A 5,206-nucleotide genomic window follows, 5' to 3' on the forward strand; every position below is an offset into this window, starting at 1 on the left:
ACCCAATTTTCTCACACTTAAATCATAAGCACTCTCACTAGTCTAAGCTAACCAAGGATTCAAATTAAGGACATTATTGTTTTCCGCTTAGAGTTAATGATGTGCTAAAGTAAAGAATAAAGGGGTATAATAGGCTCAACATTGGTTTGCAAAGGATAATGAAAGGGTAAGGCCATATGGGTATATAAGCTCAGTGAAACAAGGGCCTCAATCATATAAGTGCATGCATACATCAAACCATGGAAATATAGAATTAAGCAAGACAAATATCACAATTTTAGAGAGAACAACAGACACCAAAAATAAAATATTGGTTGATAAAATGCAACCAATCAAATAGGCTCAAAAATCTCACAGGTTTTGTGTATTCGAGCTCTAAACCATGTTCCAGTATAATATTTCTTCAAACAAGTTTAACAAAAAATTTTAATAAAATTAGTGAAATAATCTAAAAAGTTTCTTGAAAAAAGTAAATATTACTTTAACCAAGTGGTGGTAAAATATGCACAAAATCAATCAAAAATAAATATGCAATCAAACATGCAAATGCAACAATGAACTACAAAGAAAATTAAACAATGGTGTTGAAAAGAAGGTAACTAACCCACGGAAGTCGCTATCGACCTCCCCACGCTTAAAGATTGCACCGTCCTCGGTGCATGCTAAGATGTGCATGTGGTTGGGTGGCTCCAACTGATGCCTTTCTCTAAAGATTGTGCAGATGAACTTGTTGGTTTTCCCATGTAAACGTCTTCTGTTTTCCTTCCTTGGTAGCCATCCTAAAAGAAGAGGAAAAAGAAAGAAGAAAAGTAACCCAAAAACAAAGATAGAAAATAATTTAAAATATGGTTGGGTTAATGCCAAATGATGAGAGTCTCAATTACATGGTAGCTACAACATGCAAGTGAGAAAACAGTAGAAGCACATGGCAAATCAAGAGTGCAAAAATATGCAACAATGGGGAAGAGATAGTAGGTAATGAAAGACAATATAAATTCATGTCAATGCAAAAGGGATACAAGTAACATAAAAGATGAGCATTGACTTAAATAATATTATCCAACAGTGTAAAACAAGTCAATAAGCACCAAATAATACCAGAAAAGATACAACAGTTGAATAAGAACATTTAACACTAATGGAAAAATAATAAATTTAGGAAAGAAAATAAAATATGCACAAAATTAAAATGCAATGAATAAAAGTATGCAAATAAATTAAGTAAAATAGAATGAAAGTGAAGAAGGATGAGAAGTTAAAGAGATGAAGAAGAAGAAAGTAAGAAAGGAGGAAGAAAAAATTAGGATTGGGGAAGAAAAGATAGGAATTCTGGCACAGATCTAGTTAAACTATGAGTCGCATGCGACGCAGACGCGTGGAGCACGCGTTCGCGTGATTAGCGTTATGTTTCAGTGACGCGGACGCGTGGGTCACGCGTTCGCGTGAAGTGAACTGTTCCATTTGCGCTAGAGCAGCCTCGCGTACGCACAACTCTCTGTTTCGTTTGCATAATGCCAAAATTTAGGGTGACGCGTGCGCGTGGGTGATGCGCACGCGTGAATGGCCTCTTTTTGAAAAATGACGCGGACGCGTGGGGCACGCGGTCGCGTGATAGGGCTTGTGCTTCTAGCATCATTCCAGCCCCACTCCATCATAACTCTCTGCCATACACCTTTTTACGTCGATTTTGCAGGGTCACGCATGCGCATGGGTGACGTGCACGCGTGGGAGGCTGATTTTTCAAATGACGCGGACGTGTAGGGCCCGCGTTCGCGTGGGCATGCTTGTGCCTAACGCATGCCTCCAGCCACGCTTTTGTGTGACTCTCTGCTTCTTTTCTTCCTTGTTTCGAATGCACCTATGACGCGTACGCGTCGCGTGCATTTTTTTTATGTAGAATGCATATGCAAATGCAGACTATATGCATGAACACTAAGAAAAATAGAATAAAATAAAACTAAGAATAAAACAAAATAAAATAAAACTAAGACTGAAAAAGAACGATCATACCATGGTGGGTTGTCTCCCACCTAGCACTTTTAGTTAAAGTCCTTAAGTTGGACAATTGGGGAGCTTCTTGTCATGGAGGCTTGTGCTTGAACTCATCCAGGAATCCCCACTAGTGTTTGTAATTCCAATAGCCTCCGAGATCCCACACTAGTTGCATAAAGCCTTCAAGTAAATTAAAGCAAATGATAAGGCCCCAAGAGTGTTGATTGTTGGAATGAATTCCGGGGTCCCAAACCTTGCTTTTGCACCCGTCTTTGTGCTTATCATCATTGTTCCAATCGGGTGGTAAGCAATCCGAATTCTCACTGAGACATCCAAACAGCTTTCTAGACCCATATAATTTAGTATTCTTCCAGCCATGATACTTCAGCCGTGAGCTTCCTACCACAATGAACCTAGGATTGGGTTGCCAACCACTAACCATCTCCCTCTTACTCTTATAGCCACAAAGAGCTTTGAGTTGCCCATCCGTCTCAAGCAAAGCATATTCAAGTGAGCTAATTAAGCTTAGAGATGAGAGATTTACCCACTTGAATGAAGGGATGGATGGTGATGGCTTTGGGGGAGAGGTCTCCAACAACCTTGGCAAGGTGATCTCCAGCTCCATTCCCTTGGGCTCTTCTTTGACAACTTCCACCTCTTTGCAAGCTTCTTCAATATCAACCTCTTCCTCTTGGTAGTTTTCTTCCAATTCGATCTCTTCTTCATTGTTCACCAAGGGAATGGGAGGTTGTGTTTCTTCTTCTTTAATCTCCATGTTAAGTCCAATGGGAGAGGATTCAAATGTAGATAAGAATTCATCAATGATTGAATCCATCTCTTGATCATCCCCTTCAAAGTCTTCAATCATGATATGCCTTGGAGGTTGTACACCCTCCTCAACAACAAATTCAAACTCCTTAGAAGCGGGCTCTATGACTGGGCTTTCCCATGGACGTTCCGCATCTCCTAAGTCTTCGACCAATTCTTCTTCTTCAATAATTCTGGCTTCCTCCACTTGTTCCAATACAAAGTCATGCTCCTTACTGTCCACTGGAGTTTCTAGTGTCTCCTTCATGCTACGTTCTTCATTAGATTCTCCACATGAAGCCATGGGAGTTCTTTGAGTATCCAAACGTCGGGAAGCTAATTGATTTATCACTTGCTCCAATTGATGAAGGGTCGCATGAAATTGATCCACTGTTTCCTTGAGGCGAGCATGGGATTCTTGGGTTGATAGATATGGACATGGTGCATATGGAAGTGGTGGTTCTTGGGGGTAATTGGATTGGAATTGGGGTGGGTAAGGGTTAGGGTCATACGGAGGTGAATGGTTGTAGGTGGCTTGTGAGTATGGTGGTTTAAAGCTATGTTGAGGAGGTGGTTCATTGGCATATGATGGAGCTTGCTAGTAACTACAAGGGGTCCACCATATCTATCATCTTGGTACGCACCTCGGAATGGTTCTTGACCATAGTAAACTGGTGGAGATTGGTTGTCACGAGAAGGTCCACCAAAACTATTGTCTGGGCATGCATTATAGAATGGTCGTTGTCCATGGTACTCTGGAAGGTGTTGTTGCCAAAAGGGTTGATCAGATCCTCGTGGCTCCTTCCATCTGTGATTGTTTCGACCTTGATGCATGTTCCTGTTATAGCTTCCATTCCTTTCAACAACATTAGAACCAAACTCAAAGCGACGAGGTGAGAACTCATAGTAACTAATAAAAATTAAAAACAAAAATAAAAACAAATAAACAAGCAAAATAAAATATTTACAATAACCAATAATAAGGCACACGCTTGCAATTTTCCGGCAACGGTGCCATTTTGACGAACAAGATTTCTGCTAATTTAGAATTTTATGAAAATATAATCGCGTTGTAAGTATAGTTTCTAAACCAACAAAGAGTCCTTTCGTACAAAAGTTTGGTTGTCACAAGTAACAAAACCCAATAAAATTTATAACCGAAGTATTCAAACCTCGGGTCGTCTTCTCAAGGAATTGCAGGGAAGTATGATTTATTATTGGTTATGGAAAAAGGTATATTTATGGGTTTTTGAAAGGTTGAACAGGGAAATTAAATAGCAGGAAAGTAAATTAATAACTAGAAAAACTCTTGGCAAGGTATGAGAACTGGAAATCCCATCCTAGTTATCCTTATCAGGTGTGATGAGAATTGTTTATTGCTCCCACTTAGTTAACCCTTACTAAATAAAGGAAAGTCAAGTGGACTAATCAACTTGATTCCTCAAGTCCTAGTCAACTCCTATGGAAAGACTAACTTTAGAGGGATCCAAATTAATTAGCAAATTCCAATTTTCAATCAACAGCTGAGTTTGACAACTCAAGTGTCACCAATTACTCAAACAAAGCCAAAAGGAGAAAAATCCAAATTATTTATATCATAAATAAAAGAAAGCAATCATAAATCTGGAATACCTCAAATTGCATTAAATAAAGAAAATCAAATTAAACATAGGAATCCATAAACCAAATTGGGAAAGTAAACAAACTAAAGTCATAGCATAAATAGAAGTAGAAAAGAACATAAATTAAAAGAACATTAAACCTGGAATTGAGAAGGAATGAACCATAAACTAAGAGAAATCCTAAATCCTAAAACCTAAGAGAGAGGAGAGAGCCTCTCTCTCCCTAAAAACTACACCTAAAACCTAAAATTGTGAATTATGAATGTTGTGTTAATGTTTCCCTTGATACCCTCATTCTCCAGTCTCTTATTTTGTGTTTCTGGGCTTGGATTTGGGTCGAAAAAGGGCCCAGAAATCGCTGGGGGCGACTTCTACAATTTTCTGCACATGGCGTCCATCACGCGTACGCGTAGGTCACGCGTGCGCGTCATTTAGAGATTTTCCTTTCCACGCGTACACGTCATCCATGCGTGCGCGTCGTTGCCATTTTCTTAAAACCTCCATTTTGTGCGTTCCTTCCATCCTTTCGCCTTGATTTATATGGACCATTATATTATTGGTTACTTCATTTTATATTATCCTAGACTTATATATATCATATCAAGCTAACAAATTAATAGCAGCAGGTGAAAGTATATGTATGCAAAAGTTTATGTGGTACTTATTAAGTTTTAAAGACAAATGGATCCGTGTTTAAGAAAATTAATTATTTATTTATTTATATGCTCTCTTTTTTTTAACATTTGTCTCAATAATATATAGATTTTATTAAGCATCATTATATA

This window comes from Arachis ipaensis, chromosome B01 (assembly GCF_000816755.2).
Source record: "Arachis ipaensis cultivar K30076 chromosome B01, Araip1.1, whole genome shotgun sequence".
In the NCBI taxonomy this organism is placed as follows: domain Eukaryota; kingdom Viridiplantae; phylum Streptophyta; class Magnoliopsida; order Fabales; family Fabaceae; genus Arachis; species Arachis ipaensis.